This window comes from Toxorhynchites rutilus, chromosome 3, assembly GCF_029784135.1.
Source record: "Toxorhynchites rutilus septentrionalis strain SRP chromosome 3, ASM2978413v1, whole genome shotgun sequence".
In the NCBI taxonomy this organism is placed as follows: domain Eukaryota; kingdom Metazoa; phylum Arthropoda; class Insecta; order Diptera; family Culicidae; genus Toxorhynchites; species Toxorhynchites rutilus.
In genome coordinates this window covers 127,517,042-127,541,720 of record NC_073746.1, presented here as the reverse complement: position 1 = coordinate 127,541,720, position 24,679 = coordinate 127,517,042, and the positions used below count along the sequence as shown (strand labels likewise).

Genomic DNA, 24,679 nt, shown 5'->3' with positions numbered 1-24,679 from the left:
ATCATGGGAATAATGTAATGTTTGCAATAGAGTAATTATGACCCCTTTCGGAGTGTTCAAAAATTGCCTGAGCGGACGGTGTTTCACGTCCCCAAGGCGAGGTATTGGTATTAGTTTTCAACTAGCAATAATCGCACCTCGGTTGAACCTCATTGGTTACGATATCACCACTGCGCAAAGCTAGCATTAGCAGGTCATCGTCTCAAGTCGTGTTTCTAGGGGTTTTCGTTTGTCTATCGATGTACACAAGAAACTTAAAGAACAATTGCTAGTAAAATATTGTTTTTTAATATATAAATACCGGTCTTGACGAACCCTTCTGATTTTCAAAATTCCGTGTCAGAATTCCCACGAACTGTTTGACATATTTCTACGTGAGAAGAAAGGTTGCATTCGTCTCACGCAAATTATGATGCACAAAAACCGGTTTTGCAAAAAATCATCTCTGAAGGGGTATAAAAATGATATAGAACCAGTTCAAAGAGTGGCCAGCAATCAGAAGTACACACCTAAAACGATTAAATGTGCGAGTAATGTGAGTTGCCTATCATCTAGTTTGGAATTGAGAATTCATAATTGCGGGCAGCAATTATGTATATTGGTGGGAAACTACATACAGTCTTTGTATCGAAAACGTGTCACTTTGAATGGTATGTTGATCTGTTTCCATACGATAATGTAACTAGGTCATAGACGCTGAGTTTCTTTATCGGTTTGTATAAATGGTCCAAACCTATGGATCGTTCGACGAGTGCACTTGCTGTAAACTTTTCAAAGATTTTTCTCAAAAGTGATTACAGGAATTTGCCGAATCACTCTATTTCGAGAATTGGTCATTTGCATTGACTGCCGGAATGAGTTTTGACTTTTTGTTGTGGAACCCCACAGAAATCGCGTTAACACGGGAAGACAGTCCTCAAACTCTTGGACAGCTGTTACATGTTCGAGATGCCAGTACCGAAATAACAACCGATTCGATTCGAGATTCAGTTTGCAAGGGATTGCCGAAATTGTTATCGAAATTGATGAAAATCTGACATAATTCAGAATGATCATTCAATGTACATTATGGGAAAAATTCAATGTATGCAAAAGAGTAATTATGACCCCTTTCGGAGTGTTCAAAAATTGCCAAAGCGGACGGTGTTTCACATCCCTAAGACGGGGAATTGGCATTAGTTTTCAACTTGCAATGATCGCACCTCGGTTCAACCTCATTGGTTACGATATCGCCACAGCGCAAAGCTAGCTTCCCAAGCACATCATCTCGAATCCTGATTCAAGAAACGTCGTTTAATTTATCGATGCATGACGTAAAATCAAGAATCTTCTTCTAAAGGGTAACGTTTGCATTAAAAAAAGGACAGAAACTGCCGATTTTCATGGGTTTACCTTCACACGCACTGACGGAACTACCCATGCAGCATCAATCATAGTAACCCATAAGTCAGGAGAAAAAAATTTACAGCTCTATCAATCGAACTCTATCCGTGATGTCGAAAACAGTGAAGCTGCACCCAAAATTGATTTTTAGCTCATGTTTTGTCATCCCGATTTATGACATTAGGGTGAAGGTGGAAGCTAGCCACAAATGGCTGCCACAATGGCGCTCATTTCTTTCATCTTCTTCCCTCACCCCTCGCCCGAAAATCAATAATTTTGTGAAACAGTTTGAAGAAAATGATCGTTTTCGCACACTTCCCATCAAGTAATATCAACCAAACTCTAATCGATTACTCACAAGATATTAAATTTTTATCTGCTGTCGCACTGTATAGTGAAGAACGTCAGAAAACTCGAGCTAGTGCTCTGAAAGTTAACTTTTCATTTTTCAATTTTCCGCAATGGTTTTGTTTGTATTGGTGAAAGCATCGTTATTTTTCGACACTGATGCCAGACAACATCATCGAAACAGCTATAAAAATCACTCAATAAAATGTTATTCCTGAGTCATAGCGTTTCATGTAATGAAAATCAATAGAATAAAATTGTGTTGATATCAATACAATTATTATTGTTACGTTTAATGGGTCTATAATGTAAGTTTTAGCAACTTTAACATTGGGTAAGAAAATTGTATGGCAGAGCTCGGAACACTGTCACGGCTGCCTTGAAAGCATAGGCAACAATAAACGGAAAAGAAAACAATACGATCAATGAAGGAAAATATTAAGGAATTATCAACATCGAGTTACTATGCGGAAGAACTTGTTAATACCAAAAGAGCCCCAATTCGCATGTGTTAAAAATTTGCTCATGTTACGCTCGCGTATAATCAGAATTTTACTTCATATGCAAATGCACCTTCTATATATATTTATATTTGCAATTGTTCATCGGAACATATCGTTCATACATTTTACTTTAGTATTTTTTTTTCAAATGTATTCAAAGACTCGTGTCAATGAAGAACCACACAGTCTGATAAGTGAATTGATCTATTTACGTGTGCTTTGCTCTTCTCTCACAAACACTATTACCTCATTTTTACACGTGGGTTCACCTATACTACTACAATGGCTAGCTTCCACCTTCACCTTAAATGAGACATAACATAACAGAAAATGTCATGACTCACAAATACTGGTAAGCATTTGTATAATATACATGGTACAGTAATAGAAGATTAATACGAGCGAACGAAACAAAAGACAAATAAGCTTTCCACATACTTTGCCACATACACGCCCCAGACCGAGATAGATATTGTTCTCCTTCATGCGCTCCTTTTTTACTCTTAGAAAACACTTTCCACCTTCATTATATAATCAGGTGCAATATTATCATGTATTTGCTAAACAACTGCTGAAGCATCATTAGCCACGTGGATAGCGTGGTCGTGTAAAATAGCTTTGCATTCCAGCCGGCCTTGGTTCGATACCCATTGACGTCGTATGATCTCTTTTTTTTGGCACAATCCCAAATGAAAAAAGAAAACAGAAAGAGATGTCTGCTCGCATACATACAAACCATTTTTAAGCTTTTAGAACAGCTCATTATTTACGCATTTGACTCTCCAGTACACGGAATGGCATCATTTCTGCCAAAGATGAAATGTTTTCTGCTAACGCTAGCTTGGGGGTACTCATGTTCAAAGAAGTATCCGACGTGCCGCCGCGTCGAAAACGGACATCGTGCGGCACGTCGCATACGCCCGTTCCGGCATCTACAACATCTTGGCACTATTGGACAACAATCAGAGCATCGAAAGAAAGTCCGGTTCCGGACGACCGACGACCCTGAGCGACAAGAAGCTCCAAAGGATTCTGAAGAGAAAGATCGAGGGAAAAGTGGCTGAATCGCTGCGTGCGCTTGGTCGGAAGGTCGAAGCAACCGGCTGAACAGTGAAAAACTACTTGGCGAACATGGACATATATGTCCGAAAGCGGAAGTCTCGTCTACTGGTCTCAGAGCTGCAGCGATTGAATAAGATGGTCAAGTCGATTTTCCCGACGAATCGCGACACGGCGGTGGTGATGAACGACGAGACCTATCTCACCCTGGATGGCAACGACTGGCAGTGTTCCATCTGCTGGGAACTTGGGGTGGATTGTATAAATGGTTGGTTGCTCCGCTCATGGAGACAACTTCCTGTTCCTCACGCCTTGTTTGACGGGTGGGAATCCTTGTGGCTCCGATGGATAAGGGTACACCGCAGGTGATGCAGTTGGGGGGATCTTGTTTGGTGATTAGGAAACTATGGGTTAGGTTAGTGTGTCCAATGCGGAGGCGGGAAGGATTCAACGATGTTGTAGAACACTATTATCAGGCCAACTAGATGTAACTGGTTTGATTCGCCACAAGGCAGTGTTATGGCATTTTTGGTCCAACGTATACTATCCATAGAAGGCACAGCAACCGCCTCAGCCTCACAGTTCCGACTTTTTTTTTTTTTTTTTTTTTTTTAAGAGGTAAGGAACGCTCTTTCTCTTCCCAGCGGAGCGCCGATTAGGTAGTGCCCTCCAACATGACGCGCACTCCGTCACAGCTACTCTCGTGGGGTATGCACCATTTTGATCATGACTTCATCCTTGATGCTGGTTCCTTCGAAATGTTCGCGGTGTTCCTCCATCCAGGCCACGATCAGGCGTTGTCAGGCAGGCCTTTTGCTGTTCTCCGCGGCAGTTACCGTTTACCTGTCGAGACGTGCACCGTCACAGTCACAGTCACCCTCGCAGGATTTCTCTTCCCAGCGGAGAGCCGATTAGGTGGTGCCCTCCAACACAACGCGCACCCCGTCACAGCTACTCTCGTGAGGTACCATCTCTTGCAACAGCCGTCGCCGTTGTTCACCTTTCACCGTCGGACGTTGTCAGCACTTTGGTCAGCCCTCCACCTTCGCTGCAGCTCCGACATGATTTGTGTGATTGCACTGTTCACGGCATTCCAGATCATCTCGTCGCGACACATCTCCTCCACAATATTCCCGACATGAAGTGCAGGCAGCCCCTCGCGCCTTTCGGTGAACCTGGGACAGACAAAAACGACGTGCTCCGGTGTTTCCTCCATATCTCCACACTCCGGAGAGAGGGGTGAAACTGCGTGCCCGAACCGGTGTAGATATTGCCTGAAACAGCCATGTCCAGACAGAAACTGCGTCAAGTAAAAGTTAACTTCACCGTGTTTCCTGTTCAACCAGGTCGAAAGTACCGGTATCAGTCTGTAGGTCCATCTACCATTTTCTGCCGTATCCCATTCATACTGCCATTTGTCCAACGACTCCGCTCTCATCAATTTCCGGATGTCTCTGCTTTCCCGTCGCTTGTAGCACTCGCTATCTTCCGCCAGAGTGATGCAGATGGGAATCATTCCGGCGATTACACACACAGCTTCTGTCGAAATGGTCCTATAAGCACTTACGACTCGCATGGCCATGAGTCGGAATGTGCTGTTCAGCTTCCTCCGATTTCGGTGGGTTTCCAGAGCCGCCAACCAGGCAGGGCCACCATACCTCAGTATCGACGAAGATACACTTGCCAAGAGACGCCTCTTGCTGCTGCTTGGGCCAAAGCTATTTGGCATGATCCTCGCCACCACGTTGATGGCCTTTGACGCCTTCCCACATGCATAGTCGACGTGCTGGTTGAAGTTCAGCCGGTCGTCGATCATGACTCCGAGGTACTTCACCGCCCGCTTCGAAACGATGGTATGTCCTCCGACCGATACCTCTGCCCGCAACACTGCCTTACGATTGCTCACTAACAGCACCTCGGTTTTGTGATGTGCCATCTGGAGCTTTACGCTGTCCATCCAACTACCGATCATGTCTACAGCCTCAGTCGCCAACATTTCCACCTCCTGAAGCGTCTCGCCGATTACCGTTGTTACGATGTCGTCCGCGAAGCCCACGATCTCCACACCTCTGGGTAGCTTCAGCCTTAGAACACCGTCGTACATCGTGTTCCAAAGCGTGGGACCTAGGATGGAACCTTGTGGAACTCCCGCCGAGATATTCTTCAGTATCTGTCCCCTGTCTGTGTTGTATACCAGGATCCGATTCTGGAAATAACTCCTCAGTATCCTGTACAGGTAGCCAGGGACCTTCAATCTGTGTAGCGCCTCGGCGATGGCCTCCCAGCTGGCACTATTGAAGGCGTTCTTCACGTCAATCAAAATCACCGCGCAGTAACGGTCGCCTCACAGTTCCGACCTGAACCCGCCAATCTGTCGGCCTCCTCATTATCTCCTCATTGTCGTTGGCAACGGAACCATCAGTTAAGATACAATGAAAACCTTCATACCTCTCGCTACACAATTTGAGGAAATGTTGTTGGATTTTATATGGAGGATCTCCGACTTCAACTTGATTCAGTAGGGAAAGATCTATTTTAGGAGGGGATTGGATCCAGGGACTAATTTTGGTTCCAGGTAAGGTAGCTATGGAAGGAAGGTTGAAGTTGGTCTAGGAGTGTAGTAGTTTGTTAGCTCTCAGTACCAGGGGTACATCTTCGCGACCTTTGAGACTAAGCCATCGCACAGCCTTAGTTGTACATTGTTGTACAACGTACATAGCTTCCTATCAACATCATTACCTCTGCTGAAAAGGCCAGCGCCATAGAACATTTTGGATAGAAGCCAGCAGTTGACGATTTGCATGATAGATGTTATATGGGCACAGGGAACTCTAGATGCAATCGTTCTGATTATTTGGAAGCGTTTAACCGAAATATTCCTCACATAATCTATGTGGTGATTAAAGCTGAGCGTTCGGTCAAGATAAATCCCAAGGATCTTAAAAGATGTACCTTCTACTATAATCTTGCTCTGCGCGGTCGAGAAGCTCTTTTTATGCAACTTGCTCTCGGCTAGTGTATCGCAATTAATGGAAAAAGGGGCGGTGCTTATGATACTAATGATACTTATGATTCGTTTCTCTTCTTCCGTTCGTTTCGCGAACGGAACTGGCAGGGCACTTCGTATTTAACTTCCCCCACAAAGGAAACAAGCTCCGTCTAGAGGCGAATGAAGTGAAAAGTTTAAACCCTCTTAAAGCTAAAATAGAAAAAGAAAATTATAGGAGGTTGTGTTCAAGACACGACCGCATTGTTGACGTAGAACTACGCTGTAGTTTAATTCAAGTCGCTTGTTTATAACTGCGAATATTATTGTATAATGCTACAAAAATTTTGAAATAACCATTCTACCAGTTTGGTCACCCTGAAATGTTTTTTTTCATTGTAGAATCCTTTGACGATAATTGTTTGATGATTCATTCTTGTGCTCGCAGAACAATACATACTCGAGATAAGCACAGCTGTCATCCTTAGTGGAGACACACAACATTTCAGAACGACATTTACTTTCTTGGTGACTAAATAAACGAAATGTACTCTATCTGTTAATCTCAACAACCTCGAAAAAAGTAGCATTGCTTCATTATGCTCAAGATTAGCGCAAATGCAATCCTAGTTGAAAGCAGTTTTGCGACGACTGGCACGCGAGCCCAAATAAATTAATAACTTTATATAACTTATTGAATAACTTCATATTCCCCATATAATTTTTTGGTGCACAACCTTAACACCTGCGTCACCATAGCGTCAGTTCAATGCATTGATGACAGAAAACAAATAAATTTAAATGATTGGAAAAAGACTGAATATTTGCCTCAGCAGACATTCATTATCGCATTACCGTGTAGCTCAGAACTTTATTACAATGGCGTCTGTTTGATGCAATGATTGCAATGCCAGAGACATCAGCGTGTGAGTAATTTGGTCGCGTCCACAGCTCAATTCGAAACGAAGACATGTGATGACGCAAAACAAGGAAGAACAAGCGATATTCATTGCTTTGAATACAGAACGATACTAAAACATTTCCTTCCTTACTTGCTTGAGACTTTAAACTTCTTCAGTTCATTCGTCTGTAACCTCCAAAAAGGCCCTTGGAAAACTTTACTTTATCCATAATATTACTGATCCACCACCATTGTCTTGAGGAAGGCATTCGATCCCTCGCCGTCCAGCTCGCCCAGCAACGATGTTGTTCAGTCGATGTCCTCACGAAGAATGAAAGTTTTCCTCAGCGAGATCCACTGTTTATACTCTAGGCAAATATTCCCCTTCGTTCTTCTTCTTTTCCTTTGTTCACGGAGACTTTACATCTTACGATTTCCCCTTCGTTGATCGTCGATAAGTTGCTCGTTGTTGACAGCTGTGTTCGGGAAAGCACACAATTGGACAGAACAAATGTATGAGGAAATGGGATTGCTTCCAATTTTCATTTATTTAAACCGTATACAGACTATAGGATTATAATGTATATCATATCAAACAAATCTTAAGGAATTTCCGATTCGTTTGGTATGTAAATCGCCAAAATGCATTCGCGGCAAAAATAGTTATTAACGTTAACTTTATTTCATAAAAACGTGACCTGTTTTCTGATTTGGCATCCTTAATGAAACACGTAGTTCTACGTCAAAAGTTGCATTACTTTCGCATGCTCAAGATAAGCGCAGCTGTCATCCTTAGTGGAGAAAGTTTTGCTACTGCCAAGCGAAACCAAATTTACTTTCTTGGTGACTAAATAAACGAAATAAACTGTTTCTGTTAATCTCTACAACCTCGAAAAGCAGCAGATTGGCACTCTAGATTATCTTAGTTGTCATCCTTTGTGGAGAAAGCTTTCCTACCGTAATGCGAAACCAAATCACGGACAAAATTCCAGAACATTTATTTTCTTGGTGAGCTGACGATAGCCTAGCTTGATGATTCCCCACACAATTTTGTAGCTCAAAACAATGTAATGACGTCAGTTTGGTGCAATGATTGCAATGCCAGAGTCATCAACGCGTGAGTAATTTGGTCGCGTCCTCAGCTCAATCCGAAACGAAGACATGTGATGACGCAGAACAACGAAGAACAAGCGATGTTCATTGCCTTGAATACAGAACGTGATTGAAAGTTTGCCTCAGCGAGCTCCACTGTTTATACTCAAGGCAAGTATTCCCCCTCATTCTTCTTTTTCTTTTCCTTTGTTCACGGGAACTTTAAATCTTATGATTTCCCCTTCGTTGCTCATCGATAAATTGCCCGTTATTGACAGCTCTGTTCGGGAAAGCACACAAATGGACAGAACAAATGTATGGAGAAATGGAAACGCTAATAGTCTTAATGAATTTTAACCTTTTTATTACACACCAGGGGATCGTAATGTATAGCATATCAAAAAAATCTTAGGGAATTTCCGATTCGTTTGGTATGTAAATCGCCAAAATCCGCTCATGGCAAAAATAGTTATTAACGTTAACTTTATTTCATAAAAATGTGACCTGTTTTCTGATTTGGTACCCATAACGAAAGACGTAGTTCTACGTCAAAAAATAAGCTCCGGAGTGAAGTTTGTTTCGCACACAAAGTTCCCCAAGAAGGTGCTGCTGTGGTTGACAATTAGCGAGAAGGGGATGTCAAAGCCGCTGTTCTTTAGCTCCGGACTGCCTGCCGGAAGCTGCGTCGGTCATCAAGAAATACCATAAGGGCGAAGACGCGGTGTTCTGGCCGGATCTGGTGTCGACCCACTCATCAAAGCGATCGTTAGAGGACATGGAGCGGCTGAATATCGATATGGTAACCAAGTCGGCGAACCCGCCCAACGTCCCCCAGCTGCGTCCCATCGAGAATTCCTGGGCAATCCTTAAGCGTAAGATCTACTCCAACAATTTAGTCGCGAAAACTGAGAAGGAATTGATAAATAAAACGAAGAAAGAACTCAAAAACATTCCTACACGCATGTTTTCGTCCGCCATGGCGAATGTTCCGGTTAACAGCTGGAATGCTGCTCGTAAGGGCGTAGATTTTGTTTACAAGTAAGCTAATATAATTACCTTCCATGAGAAATTTATCGAATTCAATTATCTGTCTTTGTTTTTTTTCTATCACCATCCGATAAAAGTCCAGTGTTTTAATGCAAACGTTAGGCTTCGATGTTTTCCGAAGAATTAGTAGAATTTCAATGTTGACCGCGAATCACACATTCCAGGCACGAAAATAGACATGTTCAACTGCCTTCAAAACTATGCTTTTGTGTGAAACTCGTGTTTTTGTTATTTGAAAATCTTTTCCAGTGGTCAACACAAGAAAAATGTTCCAAGCGTTTAGTTTCGCGTAACCACTTCGATAATTAGAGCAATTACATTTAGTCGTATAAACAGTTATCATACAATATGTCAAATTGTCAGAGAATTAAACTCATTTACTGTAAGCACTCAAAATATCGTATCCCACTTGTTGAAAAAAGGCAATCGTTTAAAAAAAAGCAGCTTGAAACAAGCTATCCTGATTCGCGTTGAGTTATGGCTCCAAACGAGCAATTTATGTGAATACAGTATATGAATCTGAGCCCAAACATCAGTACCTCGTACCAGTTTCGGGCAACTTTGGCAAATATGAACAGTCTTCTGTTTCCGATCCCCAGCCGCACTTGGCGAAACAGTGTAGTCGCAATGGAAATTTTGAATATTTATTCTACTCGAAAGTTTTTATCGCACCATTCCCAACGACACCAGCAGACTCCTATATGCCACCAATCACACGAAATGTCGCAGACAGTTTTCCGGGACGATTCCCAGAACCCCGGAGAAGCAAGTACAGTCTGATGAGGGAGTTTTACTGTGCCAGTGTCATTCAGCACCAGCAGTTGCAGCCGGCAGCACCCGCCAGTTGGCCACCAGCGAATGGAGCTACCGTTAAACCATGCTGGAGCGAAATACAACAGCTCGAGCTATGAGCGATAAGAAATGAAAAATATTCATTTTATAATAATTTATTATGTGATTATGCATTAAACATTTGCTCTTTCTCTTGTCTCTTGACGCTATATGATACCGAAACGTTTTAGTGGTTGTCGACCGGAACGGAAGCGGAAGCTCTATCATCCGTGCCACCACGGGAACCTGCTGGTTCCTTTTAAGTAGACGCGTATCATCTGTGACTTTATGCTGCTATTCACTGCTGGTGCGATTCTTCCGCAGTACGACGCTATCCTTACCGCAGCTGCGGCGTCACTCTAACACACTCCTTCTGTTCGGGTGGCAATACATCGCCGGACGGTACCTTACTTTCTCAACGTACTTCCGGTTTTTACTTCACTTTTACGCTTAAATGGACCTCTCGTATGTGCTAATGCCGACATTTGACTAGCTTATGTCGAACGTTTAAAATCCCTAGTCAATTAGCTACGAAAGACCCTAGCAGATAGAATCCGGTAGAGAAGAAACAAAAAGACTACATTGAGTAGGACAGAAGCAATCTGTGCTCCCTCTGTTAGGTATTTAGTATATTGCTAAAATACTACACCAACTAGAAGATATCGTATTGTAGAGTGCGAGCGAAGCAAAAAGTTGAAATATAATTTGCTCTGATTCATGCCACATCTAGGGAGGTTGATCTTTTTTTGGCCAAAAATATAAAGTGCTATTATGGTTGTGCTATTTTGATACCAACGAGCTATTTTCCCCGGATAGCACCATTTTTAATTGCTTGAATTAAATATCTCAAATTGAACGTATTTTTTGCTTCGCTAACAATAGTGCAAACAGTGGATCAACACGCTGAACACAAACGCAAAACTTTGCTGAAGGCAAAATGAAACGAGTAAAACAAAAAAAAATCTCTAAGTGCGAATGGTTGCGTACCGTTTCACCCACAGGAAGCGAATTTACACAGGATCTGCACTGGCCGATGCTGGCGCTATGTGTGTGCATCTTCCGGTAGACGAAATTTTGTTACTGTTATTATGTAATTTAATCTCCGGAAAATTCGAGCGAGTGCAGACTGCAATAAGCTTAGTGGACTATAATTGGAGCGCGTACCGTTGGCACAGTCCTCCGGTTATTCTGTTTCTATTTATTTATTTTTTTCAAAAGCATCCCATTTAAATTTAGTGACCCAATTGTTGGTGACAAATAAATTAGTACCATGGCTCTGGGGGAGCGATGCAGTTCCAAAGGAAGTGCAGCATGCCACAGAAATATGTCCCGCTGGAAGATAGTCCTGCACTGAAAATGTTCGCTTGCATAATTTGAACAACAGCTACCGAAATCAAATTTGTCCGTATATCTAAAGCTGGTGAAATAATTTACATCTCGTGCATCATGTACAATATGTAGCACTTAAAACTTTACCCGTATCAGCAAACGGCACGTTTCTCTTAACACCTCATAAACAAATTTTATTATTTGTATTGCATCCGAAACTTTGAAAAGTATACATAAACCATTCGAGGGGGTCTTTCTCTGGCACAACAACTCTCATCTGCGCTTATCATCGGCCTCACACGGTGTGGGGTTCGCCCGTGAGTGATCCGATATAAGGGTTGGTAAGTGTGAACCGAAAACATCATAAATTTTAACGTGAACTTTTGTGTGAGCGCGGGCATGATTTATTATAACTTCTGTTGCGGTTTCCGTTGACTGCGGCAAAGATATTACTTGTACCACACTTGGAAGCGGAATATCATTATAAAGCAATCAGACACTCTGGGTGACGACCTAGCTTCCCACGCACGCCGGTTGAGTTGATGGAATGAAGACTATGTAGATATCACTAAATTATTTACACTGAAAGTCTGCTAGAATTTGAAGCATTATTCATAAACGTATGATGATGACAAGATTATACATAAATAACAGTCAGAAGGGAAATGGTTTCTCTTCTCTTTTTTTCCATTGCCGCTGCGACAACTCGTCACAAGTTGTCAAATTAGGATTGTACGTGTCGTACATGTATGCCACACATAAATAACTTCTCTCGAGGAATTGCCATGATAAAATGAGCTCTGCCAGAGTTTATCGAGGACGCGCTGTAAATAATAATCTTAATAATCTGTGCAAGAGGCATCGTTAATTTTGATAGATCCTGTGGGTATAAAACACCACCAAAACCTTGAAGTGCTTGGGATTTTCTTGTGCATAGTGTCCTATCAATATTCTTCATATCAACATTCTTTATAATTTTCATTCGTTATAACAATATTGTTAAAAGATTTTATGAAAATAATAACTTTGAGGGAAAGTTAAAAAAAAACTCATATGTTCTACAATGACATCTTTGTTGGTCCAATTGGATTTCGCGTTTGCGGAGTTAAGCTGGTGTGGTGTGAACTGAAAATGGCAAAAGGTTCTCAGGTTGTACAACGCGATTGGAATTCTTTGAAGCGTACCATTCTAGAAAGAAATTAGTCGATCAGGTACGCTTCTGTACGATTGTGCTTGGACTCGAAGATATTACAATATTGGTAACTGCTGGTCTATAATGAATCCGTTCAATTTGACGCAGCATGCTTTTTGTAAATTTTGTCTTTAAAAGAAATTGAAATTCGGTTAATCACAGATTTCCCAACAATATTTCTTCAATTTAGGTTCGTCTGATAGAGACGAATTTCATGCCAACTCGACTGGTTATTGGCAGCACCATTTCAGATTGTAGTGATACGTTGTGGGTGTTAAAACATTGGTCATTAAAGCACTTTTAAATAATTGAAATCTTCAAAAAAAATTAGACTACTTCTTGAAAAACGCCAATTTTTTTTTATTTTTTACAAAACAACATAACTCAAAAACTATAAAATCTACAAGACTTTCGGCTAAAAAAGAAATGTAAGAAAATTCTAGAATTTTTATAGTATAATTTAACAAAATTAACACGTTGTGCGATGCTAAAACGATCCATGCCATAAAAATTAAACACAAATTTCTGCATTACTCGAGAATTAATCAAGCAAATGAGATCTAATTTGGCATGTGGAGGTTTTAGGGTGCAATAAATGTTTTTACGGTTCTCTAAAGTGGAGCTGCCATACAAATGAAAGACAAATTTCTGCATAACTCGAAAACTAATCAAACAAATGGAGCCAAATTTATCATGCGAATGTTTTAAGGGACACGAAACGTTTACATGGTGAATAGGCACTCCTCCCCTCTCTCTGAGGGGGGAGGACATGAGAAATGTTTCTATTATGGTATGACACCCCTCTCTCCTCTGGAATGGAGAGGAGGGGCCATAAAAATATAACACATATTTAAAAAAAAATTATTCCAACCAAACATGACAATTAAAAATTTTCGGAAAACTCTGAAGGAAAAAAGGAAAGTTCGGAAAAATAAATTCCCATATCTACAATTACATAGTGACTAGTGCGGTTAGTCCATATGATGTTTGCGCTAGCGAAATTGATCTTGATCGAAACTGGAAATGGATTTTAATGTGTGAAACGCATACCTATATCTTCTTCTATCTATACCAATAAAAAAGTATCGCTGAATGTGTTGATAAGAGCAGAACTCGAGGAAGGAATTGTCCGATTTAGGGGTGTATTCTGTCATATTTTCTGTATAAAACATTCATTCCATGTAACGGAGAAACATGTTATTTGCAAGTGGGTGAAAAATCTAGAACGAGAATTGTGTCTTAAAATAATCTGATATTAGAATGATGTGTTTTGTTAGAAATACTAGGAATGTTATAGTAAAAGGTTAATTATTATTAGAAGATCAATCAATGAACAGTTCTGCGATTGGACCCATGAACTTGCTCATAGTAAGAAAACGTGAATGTTTGAAGGTATTGATAACAAAAAACAAATTTTGGGCGGGACGAAGTTTGCCAGGTCAGTTAGTTTTAACATAAATTTCCCGCTACTTCAACAAAAACTCGTCATTATAATATAAATTTATTTCAGACACAATTTTCGCTCAACATTCTTGATTCACTTGTAAATAACATGTTCGATAAGGAAAAATAAATGTTCATTTCATTTTCATTCATAATCTTTTTTCCAATCGCGTAATACAACCTGAGAATCTTTTGTCATTTTCATTTCACTCCAACAGAACACGAAACTTAACCCCGCAAACGCGAAATCCAACAAAAATGTCATTTAATACTCTTTTTTTTATTTACAAAAAAAAACTTTAATTTGCAATATTTAAAATACATATTTTTTATTTTTTTAGTTTTTTTTTCTTATAAAATAAAATTCATTCAAAATCAATCCAAGATGGTAAAACTATTTTTGACGAACTTTGTAGAACATCGGTTTTTATGAATTTTCGAAACTTCGAGTTTTTGTATGTTAACAATCATTTTTAGCCACAAATTATGATGTGATTTAGAACAAAAAAGCTCATTATCAATCTTCTTCTAAATGCAGTCTTTCGCTAGATATTTAACCCTTAGAGTATAGAGTCTATTTTATAACATAAAGGACAGAGTGGGGCAACTAAAGACCCCCACACAATTTTTTTTTTGTTTTGTTTATAAATAGGCATATTAATATTACAAAGACTGTCAGTAAATTAAAAAAAAAATTAACCAGCACTTAAAAGCATTTAAAAACTAATCTTGGGGGACTCAAAGTCCCCCACTCCGTATTGTCTTTTTTTATAGTAAATAGGCCCTTTTAAAATGTTTGTCGATTTGTACGAAATTAAAAAATCTTTTTCATCTTAGTACAAATCCTTTTAGATACATCTTCAAAAATTTTTATTTTATTTTTTTTTATTTATTCATTTCGTCAAACAAATGTAGACTACACACTTATACACTAATGTTACAATGTTTTCTTAGGTTAAATATTATTTTTGCGGTACATGTTTCTTTTTAGCTGTTTTTTATTCATTGTTGTGTCAATTATTTCGCAGTGCTGATTGTATATACGCATCATGCGATTGATAGGGGCGTTTTTTGCATAATTTGTTCTGGATGTTTTGGTTAGAAACAAATTTCGCGTTCTTAGTTGACGCCCAGGTACATAGAAATTTAGTTTTTCTAGTAATTCAGTTGACTGTACTCGTTGCGAAATTAGGTCATTAACAAAAGAAAGCATTGCAAATTCACGGCGTTCTTTTAGTGTTTGGATGTTTATGAGCATGCAACGTGCTTCATATGAAGGAAGTGGAAATGAGGTCCAGTTGAGTTTACGAAGTGCAAATAGAAGAAACTGTTTCTGGACTGACTCAATGCGTTCTTCATGTACGACCATATACGGGTTCCAAACGATGTTACAGTATTCCAGAATAGGCCTTACATATGTAATATATAAAAGCTTTATTGTGTATGGGTCCTGGAAGTTATGTGAGAAGCGTTTGACAAAACTTAACACACTATTCGCCTTATTTATTACAGAGTTGTAGTGTTCTATGAATGTGAGTTTACAGTCCAGGACGACGCCTAGATCTCTAACTATTTCACATTTTTCTACATTTTGATTTCCAAGACATATTACAATATTTGGTACATGTTTTTTTCTGCTAAATGTTATAGAGTTGCACTTTTTCACATTCAGTGTTAGTAGATTTTTATCACACCAAGTATGGAATACATGTATTTCGTTTCGAAATGCTTCGATGTCGTTTTCATTTCCAATTTCCGCGAAAAGCTTCATGTCGTCGGCATACACAAGTATATTGATACGCTTGAGAATGAAGGAGATGTCATTAACGTACAGAATGAAAAGAAGAGGACCAAGATGAGAGCCTTGTGGGACTCCCGATGTGACTTTTACTGGATTTGAAAGAGAATTTTGAAAATGAACAATTTGTTCACGGTTTTTTAGATAAGAATTGAGCCAGTTTAAGAGTCTTTGTTCCATTCCTATTTTCTGCAATTTGAAGAGTAGTAATGGAATGTCGATGCGATCAAATGCTTTACTGAAGTCAGTGTAAAGAGTTTCTACGTGTTTGCCATTTTCCATTGCATTCAAAATAAAAGTCACAAAAGCCAACAGATTAGTTGCAGTTGAACGGCCTTTGAAGAAGCCATGTTGCATACACGTAATTCTATTCTTTACTTGTTGGAAGACTTTTTCGTTGACTATTGCTTCGAATAGTTTAGGAATGCAAGAGATAATGGCAATTCCACGATAATTACGTACGTCAGATTTAGCGCCTGATTTAAAGATAGGTACCAAAAAAGATTGTTTCCATTTTTCTGGGAATATTCCAGTTTGTAGTGACATATTGAAAATGCAATGTAAGGGAAGGGTGAGTTCCTCAGCCAGGTTCTTTAGGAATTTAGGTGCTATTCCGTCAGGTCCTGGTCCTTTTGTTCCGTCTAATTTTTTTAGTGCATGGCATATTTCCTGTTGTGAAGGATAGTTCACCGATATGTCATTTGGATAATCCGGTAAAAATGAAAAGTAGTTCCGATCGCGATTTTCTTCGGAAAATGTGGTATATACTTCCTGAAAGAAATTTGCAAAGAGATTACAAATTTCGTTCGAAGAATTCCTCACATCCTCATCGAGATGCATCTGCGATGGGAAGTTATTGCTTTTGAGCTTAGACTTTACGTAATTAAAGAATTTCTTCGGGCATGATTTGACTTCAGTTTCGACCTTTCTATTGTACTCTTCGTGTGCACTTTTAATTGCAAAATTTAATTCTTGGGAAATATTTTGATATTCAAGCAAATTTTGATGACTTTTGTCTATTTTGTATTTTTTATGTGCTTTTTGTTTTTTATTCTTTAGATTTCTTATTTGAACGTTAAACCAAATAGGATATTTGCTGGTCGAATTTCTTCGTCTTCTTTTCTTCGGCACAAATTCTGATATTATGTTATTCAGAATTTCGTGAAGAATATGTACAGTTAAGTTGACATCTCGTTCGCTGTTTAATAAAGTTTGCCATTCTATGGCTTGTAGGCTACATTTGATTGCTTCAAAGTTCGTCTTGTTATATTCCGGTACTTCTTCATACTCCCAGTCGATGGGCAATTGTCTATTATGTATAAAGATTGAGTATTCAATTGCTGTGTGAATTTTTTCATTTTTCCAAAGAGGAGTCATGGACTCATTCACACAAAAGTCGTCGGTGATGTTAGTAAATAATAGGTCTAGATAATATTTTTGGAAATTTTTTACATGATTTATTTGGTTAAGACCGAGATGTGCAATTTCGTCAAATATATATTGTAGGGTTTCATTTTCCCCGACGACTGGGAGTAGAATGCATTCATTATCATTATCGGGAATGAAGTCCACTTTATTTTGATTGAAGTCGCCATAGATATGCAATTTCACTTCTGGTTCTAGTGTTTCTGCAATTCGATTTGCCGTCTGAAAAAATAATTCATACGACTTTTTATTTGCATGTTCGGGTGGGAAATACACAGAAGCAAATATGTGTACTTCACCAGCTATAGATAATTTTGCCCATACATGCTCAAATTCTTTATGTTTTTCGGTTATAAGTTCCTCAGAAGTGAAATTTGCATTAATGGCAATGAGGACCCCTCCTCCAGACTTCTTCTGAGATAACGATAAGTTGCGGTCGTGCCGGAATACGTTAAAATTATTTCCAAAAACTTCTTCGCTTCTTACGCTTTCGTCCCAGCTAGTTTCAGTTGCAAGAATTACATTGAAAGAAGCGGGTAAAAGATTTTGATGAATTTCCTTCATTTTTGCTGGGCTTTTCATGCGATTGAAGTTTTGACAGTATATCAAAATTTCAGTCGCATTCTGTTGAGAAGGCGGAGAAGTTTTTGAAAGACTAATTCTACTTACTTTACTGTTTTGATTTTTTTCGACTACTATTTCCCTCTATAATTCACGGATCATGCCGTTTATCTCTATATAGAGAAATGCAAAATAGGGATAAACAGCATGATCCGCGAATTTTTAAAGATGTATCTTAAAAGACATTGCATCCCATTAACTTAAATTTCTTAATCACTGACACGATCAAGAGACGTTTTTCACATGAACATTTCTTACCGTTTTTCGGAAACGGTCTACAACACGAGAAAGTTTTGTTGCAGTCCATTATGCTATACTGTTATTCACTCTATAAGGAATATTGTTTGACTGATGAACGATGGTTGAATGTTTCACAAAGTTTGTCTAAAATAGTTTCTTCGACTGATTTTTTAAATTTTCTACATGATTTCTATTTCATATTATTTTTTTTTTAATTAAAAAATATATATTTTAGATATTGCAAATTAAAGTTTTTTTTGTAAATAAAAAAGAGTACTAATTTTTTTTCTCAGTGTATTTTTTTTATTCGTGTATATTTTTAGTATTTATTCGTTTAAACATTTTCATTTCAATACGACTCATAGTTTTTGATAATTTATACCTCAAAGATTTCTCTTACTAAAATCGATACGCCCCTTTCAAAAATTATGCTTGAGTCAAAAAATTCCCATTAATTTTTTGTTACAAAAGGCCGAAGATATGCGTTGGTCTGTCTCAACTTTCTCTCTTTTAGTCTCTGAAAAAGCCAATCTGATTTGTTTGTGTCTTCTAATTTGATTTTTATGTTGTGTAGGTACTGTGGAAGCACACTAAGTGTTCAGCAAAGTAACTGAAAACCAATTCGAAGATTTTCAAATTGAATCACAGTCTAACATTTGATTTTGACTGCTCAGTGGCTAGTGCTGGAAATCGCAAATGACATCTTTTATACTATCGCCCGTTGAATTGCCCCTCGCCGCTACATTACGTGCTCGGCTGGGAGAGGACTGATTACTCGTGCAAATTGACCAATCAGTATGTGAAATTCTCGTTTAAATAATGCATGACATTTAACTATTATCCGATAGTTATCAAAGTTCCTAAAAAAAAATACTGTATTACTGTAAATATTGTAACGATAGCGTTCGATTATTCTTAACCGTTTAATGCAAACATCTCAGCGATCTATCAAGAAACCATCTAGTTATAAGTTATAAGCTTTAATTATTTCTTTAAATTAGCACTTTTTAGATTTCCATTTTACACCCCATTTATGTATTGAAAAATTAAAAAAAAAGAGTTTTGTGACTTATGACATTCAAATGGCAATTTCCAAGAAAATTATACCTGTCATTGTGAAATTCGCCGATGATATCTTCAATAACCACAAACAGATAATTGAGGTTTCAAATTCCAATCGCCAGATGAAAGGTTCCAGATTCCAGATTCCACATTCCAGATTCCAAATATCAGATACCAGATTCCAGATTCCAAATTCCAAATTACATATTCCATATTCCTGATCCCAGTTTCCAGATTTCTTTGTTCTTTTCTACACAGTGCAGTACATTTTTTAAAATAAATGCGGGTTAGATTAGAATTTTAGTGTGTTTGCCTTTTGATGAGGTTGGGTACAGTATAGATCAGGGGTTCTCGGTTTTTTTAACCAAAATATTTGACGAAGTACCTACATTTTCTAATCATTACAATAAATTGATTTGCATTGACGTTACCCAACTGGGAACAGCTTTGTTTCTATTGTGCGTCACATTTTCACGACATCTGACCCGAAGTGAACAAGGTCTATCACTATATGCCCAGTGAAATTAAATTGAACACTTTTTTTTTCAAGGTGGGTTTTCAAGCGGGAGCATTTGCTGTAACTTCGCGGAGGACTAATTTCCCATGGAGCACCATTTGAAAACCCCTCTACTGTATAGTTGAGTATTATAACAATAATGTTTGCTCTGTAATGTTTTTGGAATGGAATGTTTTTAGCATTCAATATTTTTTTGAACTAGAGGCATATCAAAATTTTTAGTTTTAAATTGAAAGTTCCAAATACGCATAATAGCAGATCACCCTGTTCATCCAGTGTATTTTCAGAGGTTGAAGTATGGACACGTATATCAGTGCTATGTCACTGAGAATTGAATAGTGGTGCTGCAAAGGCTCTGGAAAAACGGAAATTTGAACCAATTCCACACCCTTCTAACTCCCCGGATCTTGCTCCTTGCGATTTGTATTTGTTTCCCCTACTCAAGAGAAACTTCAATGGTAATCACTTTACCTTAGATGGCAAGGTGAAGGCAGCTGACAAGCCCCCCGGATTCAAGAAGTATCAAAAGAATTCTTCGGTGAATTAGATGAATTGAGTGAATTTTTTGTTCATTTATTTATTTAATTAGGCTCAAGTGGATAAAGAGCCACCATCAATCAATACATTTTAAAACTATTTGAATATATTATAACTACATAATCACTAACTTAAGTCTCATTAGCTAAAACTACAGTGCAATATAAAAAAAAAGATTTATTCCTTCGTTGCCTCGTCGGTATTATCCTTGTCTGGAACAGTGCCTGTGGTGGGTCGTAACAACTACATCGCCAGTTGATGTAGCAACGGTATCCTTTGGTAGTGAGTGCCTCCTTGTTATGTTAATAGCTCCTGTAATGATCTTATCTCAACGGATACTAAGTTCTGTTTGTGTAATAGGAAAGGAAGGGAGAATGGACAGTGGGAGTAGGAGATGCGACCTAAATAATAACATTAGCGTTTCTTAAGGTGGCCGTACACTGTTTGCCCGGAGGTCAAATATTTGATATTTTTTGACAGATAAAGTTTGATTTGATATTTGTACAAACACTATTTTGTTTGCCACTCTTCAATTTTCAACAGTAGTAAACACTATCAAACACCGAACATGGAAAAAAATCAACTGAAATATTCAAGGTAACCTAACCATGTACCGACAGGTTCGAAGAACAGACTGAAAAAATATTTCAGGCATCCAATAATTGAATATTTGCTTGTAGTGTTTTGTGTAGAATATATTTGATCAGTACACGTTGGAAAAATTTTATCTGTCAAAAAGAGTCAAATATTTGGCTTCGGTCAAACAGTGTATGAGCACCCTTAGGAAGACATATATGGTGATCATAAAATTAGGGTCACGAGTAGCTAAGATATCGCGAACTGTCATGCGTGAGTGTACTCCTTGAGTCACTAAATCGGCAACCAGTTTCATTCTTTCATTTCAAATTTCATTACATGACCAAACAACGTGCTCGATGTGATACCCTTGACCACAATTGCATAAATTGTTAGTAGCAAGACCTATGCGGAAGAGATGTGCCCTGCATACTACCCATCTTTGCGAGTGTATCCGCTTTCTCATTACCAGGAATAGAGCAATGGGAAGGAATCCAAATGAAGATGATTCGAATACTTTTATCAACAAGAAAACTCAATGCATTCCTAATTTTGATAAGAAAATATAATGCTTTCGTCTGTTGTTTCAAGGATTGAATGGCTTGTATACTGCTAAGACTATCCGAGAAAATAAAATAGATCAGGTGGTAAGGACTCAATGGTCTTAATGGCATGATATATTGCAGCCAGTTCGGCAACATACACTGAACAAGGGTCTTCAAGTTTATGGAAGCTAGTGTAATGGTCATTAAAGATACCAAAACCAGTGGATCCGTTGATTCTTGAACCATCAGTGAAAAACATTCTTGAAGAATTGATATGGTTATATTTTGAAGCGAAAATATTAGGGATTAACGGTGATCGAAGAAAATTGAGTGAGTTGAATTGTGTGATAATATTTAGCTTCTCATCACCATCATTCTTCATGCATTTTTGCTGACCGCTGAAAAGCTTAGTAAACGTGGATAAACTTGAGTAGATTTGATGAAGCACCGATTCAAAACATATTCAATACTAACGAAAAACAAAACGTTATTTTTTGTTTAAATTCTGAGTAACTTTTTGTACATTGCAAGATTTCAGTTCAATCACAATATACGGCAACATTTCATCACCAAGAAACGATCTCAAATTCTCAATCATCAATTTACATTCAAAAAAGTGAATCAGCAAAAGTCAATAAATCCAGGATGCGTCCGTGTGCGATTAGCCTATATAATTTTCCACCATTTCCATATTTTATTCATTTAACATACAAAATTCGTGCCCAAGCTCAACGGTTAAATTATGCGGATAACTAATGCTGAACGTTTAGCTGACAGCTCCAACAACGGTGATCGAATTATGCGAACGGCAACAGCGCCAGGACTTTCAGTCAGCAACAACAGGTGATAAACAATATTGACTGCGCTTACTCGCCAATAGCATTAAATCGATATGGCTCGAAAATAGAAAACTGAGCCTCCTGATTCTATCATTACGCCCTGCCGAACGGTGCCACCCCCGGGGGCCATAATTCAATCGCAGGGCGGTAGCGAACCATCAAACGCATCCAGCAACTCCCCACTCAATCCAAACGAGCCAATACGTTTGAACACACTGGGACAGAGGGTTGGCCGGGGAAATACCCCCGTGAGTAGAGGATAAACCGAAGAAATAAATACATTTTTATCGATATTTTATGTATTATGTCCCGATAAATTTATTTTCGGCTGGCATCAAACGGCAGTAATTTCCAACGTTGAATAAATTTCGACATGTTGAGGGACCTTTTCGACCACTCAGCATTTGCTGCTGGAGGAGAAAGCAACCGGTTATGGCTCTCAATGTGCGCAAATTTATGTTTGCTTTGTCATATTTCACCAAAAATATACACATCGTATAAATCTCCATCGTGGATCGACGAAGGCGACGAAGGGATACCCCAAGTGGACCAAGCAATTCATCTAGTTTTGGATTACATTGTTTTGCTGTGGGCGCTTGTTTCGTCAATCTAGTAAAATAGCTCAATCTACCCATTTCGGTGCTCTCGAGGCCATATTTCATATTCTGTGTTCCTTTCAGAGTGTGTGATAATAATTAAGTTTTAAAATGGCATTGAACATTTAAATTAGGCGCATAGTTTATCGCAGAATCTTTACAAAAACTATTTACATTTATATTTATATCTTTTCATTAATCTCATTCGACAGCTGGATATGGCCCTGCCAATCCTATCATGAGTATATACAATTCGATACTATTTTCGATGTTTCCGGACCTTCGTTATGTCACAAAGTAATGATTTGCCTGCGGCTTTTGTGTTATTTCTATTGTGGCAAAAATAGAACGCGTATAATTTGGATTCAGAATAATGTGATTGTGTGCGCATACAACGAATACAATAAACAGCCGCCACGTATAATAATAACAAGCCGTTTCAGCAAATAAATTGCCTAACCCGGGATTTGACTTCTGCGAAGGCTAATTTGTACAATTCGAGAATCAATCATACGTGAAGAAATTAGACAGGTTGGCATATGCATAATGAAGATAATATTATGTAGCATTTATTTTCTCGCCCTCACCCCTTCTCTCAACACCACTCCTGAAACCATTATTCGAGTTTGGTGCTTTGCACCAATTGAATGATCCAATTAATTGGAATTCTACTATATCGTTGATCAATATGTAGATTGCGGATATAAGTGAAACTGTTCGTATATAAAATGGTTAAGAACAATGTTAGGGTTAAGAATGGACCAACAAAAGTGTATGAATTGAGGTTAAAATTAAGGATTTAGGGTCAAATGATATAGTCAATGGATTACTGATTTGAAAACGTTCGTTCACAGGATCTTAACTGCCCCTTGCAAATACGTGAAATCGACACCATGTGAGAACACAGAACCACCTTCACGTTGCTCACTCATGAACCAAACAGCTTACGATTAATTGAACTGACACAAAACCGACGGAGGTTCCTTTCAAAAACACACACCCGAGTTGCCTCGGGCAATTGCCGGACAGACAGGACGAAAATTAATTTACATACCTACCATAAATAACCTCACTTTATAAACCAAATTACTCTCACCTCAATCGGTCTGTCCGTAAACAGTTTCCGGGGAAATTTTATTAGCACCGAGCCGGGCGTAACTCTTTCACCTCAACGGCTTCATTAGGACACTACTGCCGCTAGCAAGCAGTAATGGCGCGGGGTTGGGCAGAGAAGGCAAATTATATCTAGAAACGACCTAACCATACTCTTCCGATTGGATTACTAGCACCTCACTAGTCAGGGATGTCTAGGTTTCACCTTGAATAGACGATTATTTAAAAGTTTCCATCCTACATGGTTTGTCACGACGAAAAAGCTTTATTTTGCTGAATGAGATACATATAGGTTATATAATTTTGAATGCAGATTTACCAAAGGATTGATTTGATTATTTACCAAAAATGTGTACAAATCTTCATGACAAAAGAATGATTTCGCGGCTTGAATTTTTCCAGGTCGACCCATTTCTGAAGCTCTTCGAAATGAGTACACAGTAAATATTACGGCAATCGAAATGATGACCATTGTTATTGTTTTCTAAGCAACCATAAGTATTAACTTACTACATGGGCTGAAAAGCCCCGGGACTTATCAACAGATGGCGACAATGAAAATGAACAAAATTCATTTCGAGAATTTCATCGGTCACTAGCTTATGTATGAAGTTTCATGACATTTCGTTTATTTGTTCACAAACTACAATTGTTTAAGTGTCACTACCTGAGCATTCGTATAGAAAATGAAAAGAG

At 38.6% G+C, this 24,679-nt stretch overlaps 2 non-coding genes across 2 annotated transcripts; both read right to left on the bottom strand.

The window, feature by feature from the left end:
• Window positions 1-41: 41 nt before the first annotated feature.
• LOC129781065 (U4 spliceosomal RNA) lies at window positions 42-182 on the bottom strand. The gene has a single exon (XR_008744093.1). It is a non-coding gene; the product is annotated as a U4 spliceosomal RNA (small nuclear RNA).
• Window positions 183-1,106: 924 nt separating this feature from the next.
• On the bottom strand, window positions 1,107-1,247 carry LOC129780643 (U4 spliceosomal RNA). Its single transcript, XR_008743987.1, has one exon. It is a non-coding gene; the product is annotated as a U4 spliceosomal RNA (small nuclear RNA).
• Between the last annotated feature and the right edge of the window lie 23,432 nt (window positions 1,248-24,679).